The sequence below is a fragment of the Ascaphus truei genome, chromosome 1 (assembly GCF_040206685.1).
Source record: "Ascaphus truei isolate aAscTru1 chromosome 1, aAscTru1.hap1, whole genome shotgun sequence".
In the NCBI taxonomy this organism is placed as follows: Eukaryota; Metazoa; Chordata; class Amphibia; order Anura; family Ascaphidae; genus Ascaphus; species Ascaphus truei.
The window spans coordinates 183,538,158-183,551,507 of NC_134483.1; the positions used below are offsets into that span (position 1 = coordinate 183,538,158).

The 13,350-nt window shown below is 45.1% G+C and overlaps 1 protein-coding gene across 1 annotated transcript in view; it reads right to left on the reverse strand.

Moving 5' to 3' along the window:
* Positions 1-13,350, reverse strand: part of LOC142490448 (G-protein coupled receptor 54-like) — a 197,769-nt gene that overhangs the window by 157,530 nt on the left and 26,889 nt on the right. The window lies entirely within an intron of this gene.

Genomic DNA, 13,350 nt, shown 5'->3' on the forward strand with positions numbered 1-13,350 from the left:
AGAAAACAAACATTTACTAGTACTATACGTAGAATAGCAAACTAATTTGACAAAAGTTTCATATCTGCTTTCTGCTACTTTTAACACTTCTCTCCTTATTAATGTTGTCTGATGTCTGTATTTTAATTTTTGGCATTTTTCAGCAGAAATAACAATAAGCTAACAATTCAACATATCTTAACTTCTTTACAAATGTATGCCCAATTTTGTCCAATTTGGAATCATAAAAACAAAGTAAGTTGTTATACTGTAATACTGTACGTAGTAAAAACCTTTGAGTATGTGATAGATAACACTTACTGTATGTATAAACTTTACCCTGATTTTTGAGAAATGCCAAAAACAAATTCTTTAGAAGACAATTTGGGACAAAACAGTTATTTTTTTCCCCCAATGACCAGCATCATATTTTAAATGATCCCCCAAATACCAGTGTACAATACTGTATGTGCCATTAGTATTTGCAATAGAAAGCAAAAGTGGGATTCACCCCAGAAGTCTATATACGTTTTTTTTTTTTTTTTTTTTTAATTTCCATACTATCACTTGGAATACAGTGAAGTACTTACTTACTAAAGTATGGGCCTCATGCAGAGAGCATAGAATTTTAAAAGTGGCGAATTTCATAAAAAGTAGCTTTTTTGGAGAGTTTTATTCTCCATATGCAGAAAAGTGCGAATTCTGCTATGTTTAACATGGATGCGTGTGGCGAGTTTAAATTGGCGAGATGCGCGCTTCAGAAACGTGTAAAAACAAATTCGCGCCTTTTTTTTCCCCTTTACTATAGGCGGCGAGCGCCATCTTGCCATCTTTTCCTGGCGCGGCAAAAATGCGAGAATCGCGCCATTTTTTGGCGCGAACAGCCGCTACATGCCGTTCGCACCTCTCTGCATTCAGAGAGTTTTAAAAATGGCGGGATGGAGGTTCTCGCCAGCCGCGAGGCGAGTTTTAGACATAGGAAAAAAAAATTGGCGCGTTTTTCGTAACTCGCCATTTTCTGCCGTTTTCTGCGCGAAATTGAACAAAAAATGGCGAGTTTTGAAATAACGATGCTCTCTGCATGAGGCCCTAAGATACATATATTTTGGATTGTAAAGTATCTAAATGCTTTTACTCTCAAAAGTCTTTCATTCAATGTAAATTATAATAATTAAAACACAATTTCACTGACAAAACTCAAAGAAGTTTGACTTAGAATGTGCACATTTTTTTAATACTCATTACAGTTACTATATTATATTAATCTATATAAAATTAATGTGTTATATGTTTACACACCGTGGTGTTTTTCACTTCTGGCTTTTTTATTATAAATGGTAAATTTCTAAAATGTTTGCTATTTGCACGTCTATATTTATAATCACTGGAAAATCCTTGTGTGTGTGTGTCTGTCTTTGTGCCCTCTCTGCTCATGTGCTGGTAGTGTTGGGCATCTCTGCGCATGTGTGGACGGCGTTGGCCAGCTCGGCGCATGTGCGGAGGCGCAGGCCACCTCTGCGCATGCCTCAACGGGGCTGGGCATCACTGCTGCGAATGTCCGGATAGTAAAGTACTGTGCATGCGTCGAAAGTGCAGGGCACTACTGCATATGCGTGATGTCGCCAGACACTACTGCACATGCACGAAAGTCGCCGCTGCTGTGCATGCGCAGGGACCAGTATTGAAGCTAGTCATTGGAGTGCTCAGCAACGGCCGCTTCTGCGCATGCGCGACAATCACTAATGCGTGACGTCACTTCTGTTACACATTTTCATTCCCAATGAAGGAGATTTTGCCCTATGAAATTATAGTAGGTGCAAGCAAAGAAGTTTCACTTATAAAATTGATTATACAGAGTTGTGCAGGACAATCCTCAAGTGTATAGCTGAAGATGTAGGAATATAATTATCTGCAATATGGTTAAGAAGACTATCAACGATAACAAAAGTTAAAGGAGATGAAGCAGCGACTTATGATTGGAAAGAAGTAACTTAAACAAGGCGATGGATCAACAATAACAGTCTGTGCACTAATTATAGATGGGAACATCTAAAAAGAAATGTACAAGAACACTGCAATGCAATTATTTTGTATGAAGGATTTCGGGGGCCAGAGTTACCGGTAATCGTTTAATTATCCCCGTTGAGCAGGCATGATTTGCCGGTACCCAGTACCGGGCTGGGCTACCTAGTGTCCCCCAGACTCCTGGATTTCTAGCCCAAATATCCCCAATCCATTTCCTGTATAAGTATAAGGCTCCCCAAAGTATATTCTTTATTAAAGTGTACTTTAGAATGTGTTTTACATTTACTATAAGGCTCTATGCAGTCTGCCAGGGCATATGTTTAAGGTGCCAGCAAGTCCGTAATTCAAAGAGGAACGGGATGTTGAGAGGTGTCGGGGTGCTAAGTGGATGGGGCAGGGCAGAGTACTGAGTCCAGAAAACAGAGACCCCCTGCGGGATGATAATCTGGTCTGCCAGACATTGTGGAGCCTGCCCTTTGGGAAACGGAAGAATGTCGGCATGTTTTCCATTGGTCGATTCATGTGTCCGGCCCATAGGGCATCCCGAGCTGGCTTGACAAGCCCCCTCCTCTTATATCAGCCAAGAGATGGGACCCTGTTTCTATTGGCTAGTTGGATAGGGTTCCCACACTCTGATTGGTCGCTCCTACTATTTCCATGCTAAGGACAGCTTGGCGGAGTGTATGTAAGGAGAAGCCCCAGTCAGTGAACCAGACTATTTTGTGGTTTGAGTCGATGAAGCTAGGGCAGGCTTGTCAAAGTTGCTCTGTCCCAAATAACATCCATCTTGTTCCCATGATATCGTGCAGCAGACGTAAGACTATCCCTGTGGCATCCAGACAGCGGTTATTATACATTCACATGCTCATTGTTACCATATTTTTTGTACGTGTATATCTCGCCTTTTTTTACAATACACCGTTTATTTTAATACTACACTATGAGGGTCCTGCACTTTCTTTTCTTGTCTACCTCTATTTAGTTGGTGATGTTTTGGCATCGCCATCTAAAGCATAGTAGCAGACCCTCTTTCTTAAAGGAATTTTTTTTCTCTATTATTATCTTGTGGTGATTTTTTATCGTTTATTACTTTTTCACCTATAATATTGCCTTGTTTATTATTGCCCAATTTCTCTGGACCTTACTTGTGGTTATTATGCATTTTACAGTATATAATACCTTTCACATTATAGGTCTTATTAGACCATTTTCACATACACTTTAATACGTAACACATTTTTGTGCGCTTGGACATATTTTTTGTCTGTACAATACATGTACAGGAACCAATGGGATTGAAGTTAATCCCATTGGTTCCTGTACCATGTGACATGTTCCTTTTTTTATAAAGGTATTGACATCATCCCTTAAAGTGATGTCACATCCTTTGTAAAAAATGGAACATGTCACATGGCACAGGAACCAATAGGATTGTCTTCAATTCCATTGCTTCCTGTACCATGTGATGCATCCATGTGGTTTTAAGAGCTCTATGATTAAGGACCACGCAGGTCCGAAACGCGTCAGAGTGTGTCCCCCATACCATATGTTTTTTCAATAAAATTTCATTTTTAATCTACACCTTGCTGGTCTCTCATCTCTACAAGCTGTGCACCGCTGGAATCTTCGGATCCTTCCTACTGTCATGTGGTTTTAAGGATGGGACGTACCTCCCTTGGAGATGATGTCACATCCATAAAAAATGTTTTAAAAGCCTGTTACATGATACAGCGTTCAATCCGATTGGACCTGTACCATCTGACCCTAAAAGTGACGTCACGGGCCTTATATAAGGCTTGTCCCGTCTCATTTTAACTTAAGAAGCCGCCGAGTCAACATCCGTTTTGAATTTAACATAGTGATTCAATGGATTACTGTACAAAGGTAAGAAGATTCAAGTTGGAAGAATAGAAGATAGAAGATTTTTTTTACCTGATCGCGGAGCATCGCCGAGGATGTCGAAGGACGTTGGATGATGTTGACTTTGGTCGAGAGTTTCCTGATACTCCGGGATTCGGACTGTGAAGACATCTAAAGGTAAGAAAAATATTAAATGTATGTAATTTAAATTTTGCAGGTTTTTTCATTGTTGTTTTATGTTTTTGCTTGTCCATTGACTGCTAATGTATTCATCTATGCCCCTTTAGGGCATAGATAAATACAGTGACGGCCAATGCATTTTTTGGCAAATGCTTGTTTTGAATTAATGGTTACAGTATGTTTTCTATTTCTGTTTATTATTTTTAGTTCATTGTTATGTACTTGTAGGGCTTTTTTTATTACATTTTCAGATTGTTTAGGCATTTAATTTAATTGTTATGTTTGTTAGGGGTTACATTTATTTTATTGTTGTTTCATGTGGGGCCTGTTGATTATTTTTTATATTGCCCATTGATTTCTCTAGTGGATTATCATGCCATGCCCATATTATATGGACATGATGTACCACTGTGCCAATCACTGGGAAGAGGGTGGCGGTACTTGTGTCAGGGGTTAGGGGCTATTAGATTGTATTTTTTCTTGTTGTGTTCCAGCCAACGGAGGACATGGACATGGAGGATGATAATGAGGATGCCTTTCATCCTGGCAGGGGTAAGTAGAAGTTTTATCTACTTTATGCTGCTGTATATTGTTTTATTTTGAATGGGCAAATGCACTATTATCCAGATCTGGATAATAGTAATTTTGCCATTAATGTACTGTAATGTTAGGGTTGTTGGGGGTATAGGAATGTCCATTCTTTGCCATTGGCTTATCTTTGCTCTCATTGGGCTCATAGGTAACCACACTGGCAATGAATGGGTGTATTGTTTATTATTGTGTTTGTACTGTGTTTTTATGTTTATTGTGGTTAGCAGGATGGGTGGTGGTATTTGGCACACGGTGGGTGTTTATAACTGCTTGGTTCGTATCGGGAGAGGTTAACTCCTTCATTACCATAGCAGTATTAACCGCTAAGGTAATGAAGGGTTTATCTCCTCCTGCAACCCCCCGAAAGGTCTAAACACCCACCATCGGCCAAATAGCACCTTCACCCACCCCTGCTACCCACAATAAACATGGCACAGGTAGTTAACCCCTTCATTACCTTAGTGGTTAGCCGCAAAGGTATTGAAGCTACCTGTAATTGCATTTTTGTTGAATCGGATTGATGCTGGGGGTCTATGGTTCTGATATTAATGGATATCAGCTCTCGAGACCCCCCGGCTTCAATTCGATGCAGGAAAAATGCATTTTTTTCAAAGTCCTGCTCTCAGATTCCATCTCGCCCCCCCCCTTGGGCTGGCAAGATTAATCTTTTATAAACTCGCAATTCCAGAGCTCAGATAATCTAATCGGAGCTACTAGAATAGCATGATTTCAGAATTTTTTTTAATTTGCAAATGTTTTGCAGCTCTCGCTTGATGTGTTTTAGCAGGAGCAAGAAATCGCTAAAAGATGCCTTCCCGCATGATTTAACCAACTCCTCAAGGCTTTCTGAATAGCTACCTAGCAACATTTTCGATAGCTGCTTCAAATCCTCAATGAGTTGGTTATCGAAGCTACTAGAATGAGGCCTTTTAAATTCTGATTAAAGCACAGAAAAATTCCACATCAAGGCCATAGTTATTCCTAAGTAAGGAGACAAAGACATCAAGAACAACAGACCAATCAGTCTACTTCCAATTATTTAAACCCAATACTTACTATTTGGCTGTGTTGATGGTGGATTTAGGCGGTGGGTGGATCCCAATGGCTACAGCAAGCAGACAGAGCAGGTAGAGATCAGGAACATAATCAAACAGGTGGATGGTCAGGCAATGTGCAGGTCAGATGAATCACAAGAACGCTAGCTAAAAAGCACATTGATCTTGCAATTGGAAGCTGCAGGTTTATATAGGAAGCCAACTGATGTATTGCTCTAATGTCTAAAGGGTGCAATCTATTTGTCCATTGGTCTTGGGATGTAAAAGCTGAATCTTGATTCCTAACAGGGTCCAGAAGTCTTGCCAAAAAGAGATATTAACTGGGCTTTATTTCTCCGGAGATCACCTCCTCAGGGAATTCATGCAACCTGAAACCTCCTTCCAGAAAAGGTTAGCAGTCTCTAAGAAGGAAGTCTTCCCTTGTATGAAATGTGCCATTTTAGTCAATCAGTCCATGACCATTAAAATAGTACTGAACCCCTGGAAAAAAACGGTATAAATTGAACTTCTTGGCAACTTTGGGATTGGTAAAGGTGGCAGAAGACAACGCGGTTTAGTGCAAGGTGTTTTGCTGTGGGTGCAGATTTCACAGGAACAGACACACTCTTCAACATCAAGCCCAAGTCTAGGCAACCTGTACTGGTGCAACAGGGGTTCTTTTGTTGCCTAATTCCGTGGTGACCGGAAATCTTCAAGTTATGTTTTGATTTCAGGATTTGCAATCTGATACTGCCAGGTGGTGATCCAGGTATGATTCATGATGTGACTACGCTTTACGCAGGACTTCGTCCAAGCACAGCGGTAGCGGTTCCAGTACGCAAGGGATTAATCTTTCAAAACCAAGAGTTTACCCCAAACTTCGGCATTCATTAGCCCTGGTGACTCCCGAACGAATGCCTATGAACTTTAACGAAATTCTTTGATTTGGCAAAGTTATTAGATTGGCAACTTGCGATCTAGCCAACGAGACTTTAAACAGAGAGTGCATATCTTGCGCTTTCTTGCAAAGGACATTTTATTTAGTTTCCCCATCCAAGTAAGTGTTGTATTAAGTGTATTCTTAAGTTATCATGTGTTTGTCTAGTAAGGAAATAAATCACAATTTATTTTGCTCCTTGTTGTGTTCAATCGACAATCCCAAAAATATAAAAAGTGTTGATAAGTTCTGGTCCACCGTGACAGGTTTATATTAACTGGTTGCAGCGTGTGGGATATTGATTGAACCTATACTAATGTCTCCTGCGGGGAGTCATTCAGTGACTATGCACAGGACTCGGTGGGTGGAGGGGAATGGAGTTAAAAAATTCCATACCCTACTGGACTTGTTTTTTCAGGAGCAGTTGCTGCAGCAGCTCCCCACGGACGTGAGGGCATGAGTCTTTGACCAAAAACCTCAGACCTATGAGGAGGCTGCACAAATGGCTGATGAATATGTGGCCAGCAGGGTTGCAATGGATGATCCAGCAGCTCCCAAAGGAACGGCCCGCGTGGCCAAGGGAGCTAAAACTACCCCTCAGTGGACACAGAAACCTGCAGCAGCCGTCAACGCACCCAAGGCTACAGAGTTCAAACATGAGAGGAGGTGTTTTACCTGCAATAAGTTCGGTCATCTCAGACAAGACTGTCCGACTGGGACCGGTTCAAGGGACCCCATCAGGGGCAACGATCACAAGCTGCGAGGCCGGTCACCCATGTGCGACTGGCACACACAGAGGAGCCAAGCACAGCCGTGGAACCAGCCCACAGAGGGTCGTCCAGCTGAGAATCTGCACTTTCCACCTCGGGACCAGCAGCGGAGATCGGGGGACATCAGGTTGCTCCAGTCGGGATGCAGTCCAACGATGTCCGGCAGAAGCATCTGCGGAGGGTGACCATCGGAGACCAGCAGGCGGACGGCTTGCTAGACTTCGGTGCCACCATGACTCTGGTTTGCCCTGACATGGTGTGGCCAGAGGATTTGCTCCCGGGTACCGGGATAAAAGTGACCATGCCAGACGGAGGACCGTGGTCACTCCAAGTTGCCCAGGTCTTTTTGGACTGGGGTGCCGGACGTGGCATGAGGGAGGTGGGGGTTTTGCCTGGGTTGGATGCTGAGATCTTACTTGGTAACGACCTAGGACATGTAACCTGTGTTTTCACCATTGAGTTGGCACCTGTTGCAGCAATCACCAGGAGCCAGTCAGCAAGGATTGCAGCAGAACAAGCCCCTGTCCCCCTGCCTTGGGGACTACGGTTCCAGCAGTCTCTGCGGAGACCAGACAGGTAAGCCAGACGAAGTCGCCTTCTGACACTGACTTACTGTTCCCTGTCCCTGTTCCCTGTCCCCCTGACACAGGTATGACCGGAGGGTGGCCAGAGTTAGGAACCCAGTTTAGGGATGCGGTGCGATCAGACCCCAGCTTAGAGGTCATGAGACTTTGGGTGTCAAAGTCTAAGTCAAGCAAGGGGTCTGATTACTTCCTGTGGCACCACGGGCTCCTGTATAGAGAGCAAGGGACTACAGGTTAAATGAGGTATGGACGGGAAAGAGACAGCTAGTGATACCCCAGGAGTATAAGCAGCAGTTGTTGTGGGTAGCCCACTCCATTCCACTAGCGGGGCATCAGGGGGTCGCTCGGACGCGAGCCCAGCTGTTGAAGTGTTACTACTGGCCGGGGGCATCTAGTGCAGCAGCAGAATTCTGCCGGGCTTGTGATGCCTGCCAGCGAGTAGGTAAGGCAGGTGACCATGTGAAGGCACCCCTGAACTCGTTACCGGTAATAGGGGAACACTTTCAGTGGGTAGCTATGGACCTCGTGGGACCCCTCATGGTTCCCAGCTGGTCAGGGAAGCGCTACATCCTCACGGTGGTGGACTTTTCCACCCGGTACCCTGAGGCAGTAGCGCTTGCCACTATTGATGTTAGGACAATAGCTAAAGCCTTGTTAACCATTTTTTCTAGGGTAGGTTTCCCTAGTGAGATCCTAACCGATCAGGGGTCGCAATTGATGAGTGAATTGCTCGTGTCTCTGGGATGCGTGAGGGGTGAAGCACCAGCGCATGACCCCTTACCACCCCCAGACCAACGGATTATGTGAGAGGTTCAATGGGGCCCTGCAGCAGGTGCTTAAGATGTTTATACAGGCAGAGGGAAAAGACTGGGAGATTCACCTGCAGCACTTGCTGTTTGCATACCGAGAGGTACCGCAAGAATCTACAGGCTTCTCTCCCTTTGAGCTGCTATATGGTCGCAGGGTACGGGGACCTCTGGACCTATTCCGTGAGGGATGGGAAGGGGAGACTACCAATACTGATGCTTCTGTGCTTTAGTATGTGATAGATCTCAGAGACCGGCTAGAGATGCTCATGGGGTTGGCACAGGACAACCTTAGGGCTGCTCAGACAAAGCAGAAAACTTGGTATGATCAGAATGCCCATAGCTGGGAATTCATCCCAGGACAGCAAGTGCTTGTTCTCAAGCCCACTCGGGAGAACAAATTAATGGCTGCCTGGTCGGGACCGTGTTCGGTACTCCGAAAGATTAATGAGTTCAACTATGTTGTACAGGTAGATGCTGAGGCAGGAAGGAATAAGACTTATCACATAAATATGCTCTAGGAGTACATAGCACTGAGTGTGACATAAGTGCTGGCCATTTGCAGCCCACCGATGGGGGATCCGGCGACCAATGCTCTGCCTGATCTCCTGGGGGAGGCTAGGCAGGGGGGTACAGTAGAGCAGGTTGAGATAGGGTCTCAGCTGAGTGTCAGGCAGAGGGCAGAAGCCAGGGCTATGCTAGAGAAGTATAGGGCTCTGTTCTAGGATAAGCCAGGCAAGACACACATCACAGATCACCCAGAGATTAAGGGCAGTAAAGAGAGGGAGGTAGAAGAGATGCTGGCCCTAGGGGTAATTGTACCATCCCAGAGCCCTTGGGCTTGTTCTGTAGTCCTGGTACCTAAGAAAGGATGGGACCACACCGTTCTGTGTGGACTACCAGCAGCTCAATGCGGGAACAGTATCAGATGCCTACCCCATGCCCCGCATGGATGTGTTGTTAGATGAACTCGCGGGGGCAAGGCATCTGACTTCAATGGATCTCAGTAAAGGTTACTGGCAGATCCCCTTGACCCAGGAGGCTAGGAAGAAGTCGGCATTTATTACCCCAAGTGGCCTCTATGAATTTCTAGTGATGCCATTCGGGATGAAAAATGCACCGGCTACTTTCCAACGCCTGTTCAATAGCTTGCTGGAGGGTATGCAAGGGTTTGCAAGGGCATACCTGGACGACATTGCTGTCTTTAGTAATTCGTGGGACTCACATTTAGTGCATGTAGCTGCGGTGCTAGCCAGGATTAGGGAAGTGGGACTCACCTTAAAACCCACCAAGTGCTTAGTAGGGATGGCAGAGGTACTATACCTAGGGCACCGGGTGGGTGGCGGGCATCTTAAGCCAGAACCAGCCTTAGTTGCCCATATAGTGAAGTGGCCCATTCCCAAAACCAAGAAACAAGTTATGGCTTTCCTAGGCATCGCAGGCTACTACAGAAAGATTGTCCCTCAGTATAGTGCCATTGCCAAACCCCTGACTGACTTGACCCAAAAGCGACAGTCTGTGCAGGTACTCTGGCCTCCTGTCTGTGAGGTCTCCTTTCAAGCATTAAAGACTGCACTGGCCAGTGCTCCTATTCTTGATGCACCAGACTATGCAAAAAAGTTCCTGGTGCAGACAGATGCCTCTGATTATGGCATTGGTGCTGTACTCAGCTAAGTGGGGGAGGAGGGCAATGAACACCCAGTGGTGTATCTGAGCCGCAGGCTGCTGCCCAGAGAGGTGGCTTATGCCACCATTGAAAAAGAGTGTCTGGCCATAGTATGTGCTCTAAAGAAGTTACAGTCCTATCTGTATGGCAGACCTTTTACAGTAATTACAGACCACAATCCCTTGAGTTGGTTACAGAGGGTGTCGGGGGATAATGCTAAACTCTTGCGCTGGAGTCTTGCCTTAGAGGAATTTGACTTTACCATCCAGCACAGGAAAGGAAGTGAGCATGGCAATGCTGATGGCCTTTACCACCAGGACAGCCCTCAGGACATACTAACTTCAAGAGCTTGCAGGCCAGCCCAACCATCGGACGAGGTGGTCAGGGCAGTCCCTGCGCTTTTAGTGGGGGAGGGGTGGCGAGGAGAGGGTTAATCAGGCCTAAATAAAGGTATTATACCCGGCTGATTAACCCCAACTCACTTTGGGAATGAAGGGGTTAAAAGTATTTGCCCTGTCCCAGCCTTCTTAACCCCAATTTGCAGACTATTCCCTGCCTACTGTAATAGAAGTGAATGTAATGCCTGCTATATTCTTTTTAGGCACAAGATGGTGTTGTGAGCGCCAAAGCCAGCGCTGATTGAAGAAGCGTGGCTGCGGTTTAGAGGTCCGTTTGAAGTATGAGTATCCAATTCTATCTATTCGACCTCGTAACCACAAGTCAATTGTTTAATTGGCTTGCGGTTAGATCTGAAGTGGTTTACCGATAAAATGTATCCGTACCTTGTTAGCCCCGTAATTTGAAAGGCAGAAAGTCTATTGCCGTGGGAAGTGTGTCAATTGACGTGGGAAGTAGGTGAACTTGGCTCCCACAAGCCAGCAATTCAATTAAGGGGGCTAATGATCATGATCCGAAGCATACCACATCAACTGTAAAACACGGTGGAGGCAGTGTGATGGCATGGGCATGCATGGCTTACAATGGCACTGGGTCACTAGTGTTTATTGATGATGTGACAGAAGACAGAAGCAGTCGGATGAATTCTGAAGTGTATAGGGATATATTGTCTGCTCAGAATCAGCCAAATTCAGCGAAGTTGATTGGACGCCGCTTCACTTTACAGATGGACAATGACTCAAAACATACTGCGAAAGAAACCCAGGAGTTTTCTAAGACAAAGTAGTGGAATATTCTGCAATGGCTGAGTCAATCACCTGATCTCAACCCGATCGAGCATGCATTTCACTTGCTGAAGACAAAACTTAAGGCACAAAAACCCACGAACAAACAACAACTGAAGACAGCTACAGTAAAGGCCTGGCAAAGCATCACAAAGGAGGAAACCCAGCGTTTGGTGATGTCCATGCTTTCCAGACTTCAAGCAGTCATTGCCTGCAAAGGATTCTCGACAAAGTATTAAAAATTTAACATTTTATTTATGATTGTGTTAATTTGTCCAATTACATTTGAGCCCCTGAAATAAGCTTGAGGTGATATTTCTGTGATTACCCCCTGATGCTTGTGTTACTTCATTAAATTGTGTTTTTTGTATTTGTGAGTGTTGCAGACTTTTTGGTACTGTGTATTTATATATATATCACTGGCTATACACTGCTATTTATCTTGATATTATTATTATTGTTTCTTTGTAAAGCCCCAACATTTATTCCACAGTGCGGTACAATGGTGGAATAGAAATATGTGAATTACATAAACAGAAAAACATACAAATACAAATAAGGACAAGCATGCACAAACAGATACAAAGAGGTAATGAGGGTCCTGCTCATGAGAGTTTACAATCTAGAGGGAAAGAGGAACAATGTTGAAACAAAAAGTAAATTGACTGCTCATTGTTGGACGGAGTATACCTCAGGATGGAATATGGACAAGCCACACACAGCCAGGGCCGCCGACAGGGGGGGGAGATGAAGGTAGAGGTGTCCCGATGGCAGTAGGGGGCCCAAAAGCGCAACTTGGGCCCGAGCTCTGGCCAGGCCCGGCTGCCAGTCCTCTCCCGCCAGGCCCCAGCTCTCTCTCAGATACAGGCCTCTATCACTGTAGCATGCCGATGGGCCTCTTTGTCGCCAGCACACCGGAAGTAGGCTTGGCCAAGCATCCAGCGCACTGCGGCATGGAGGGAGACCCAGCGTGCACCAGCTTGGTGAGGGACAGAGGGCTAGAGGCCTGTAGTGAGTGAGAGCCGGGGACCAGCTACGAGAGGACCAGCAGCCGGTCCTGGCCAGAGGTTGGGCCCAAATTGCAGTGCTGGACGGACAGGCCCCCCACAAGGTAAGTCTGTTTTTAAAAATATGTATTGGGGGAGTGGGGGACTTTTTTTTTATATGTATTGGGGTAGTAGGGGGGCTTTTTAAAATGTATCGGGGGTTGTTTTTTTTTAAAATATATAGTGGGGAGTGGGGTTATATGTATTTTGTGGGGGGGATTGAGTGAGAGGAGGGAGGAGGAGAGGGAGTGAGTGAGTGAGGAAAAGAGGGAGTAAGAATGAGACGCAGGGGAGAGAAATACATGCGAGGCGGGAAGTGGGTGATTAAGGAAGAGGGAGTGAGACGGAAGGGGAGAAATACATGGGAAGAGGGTGGGAAATAGAGGCGACTCATGAGGTGTGAAATGGGGGTGGGGGGCTTGCAATACCGCTGGGGTGGGGCGGGGGGGGGGCTTAGATGTAACTCTAACCCTGCACACAGCTGATCCTATTAAGATTTTAGGGTGTTTCTGTTAGGGGTTGTTAGCTAGCGTGAAAATTGGTCCAGCCACACAGCTGGTCCAATGGGGTTGGATGTTAGAGGAATGCCAGATAGGCATCCTTGAAAAGGTGAGTTTTGAGGGACTTTAAAATGTCTGATAGCTGGGGGAGAGTCTGATTTATACATGGTAGGGAATTCCAGAGAGATGGG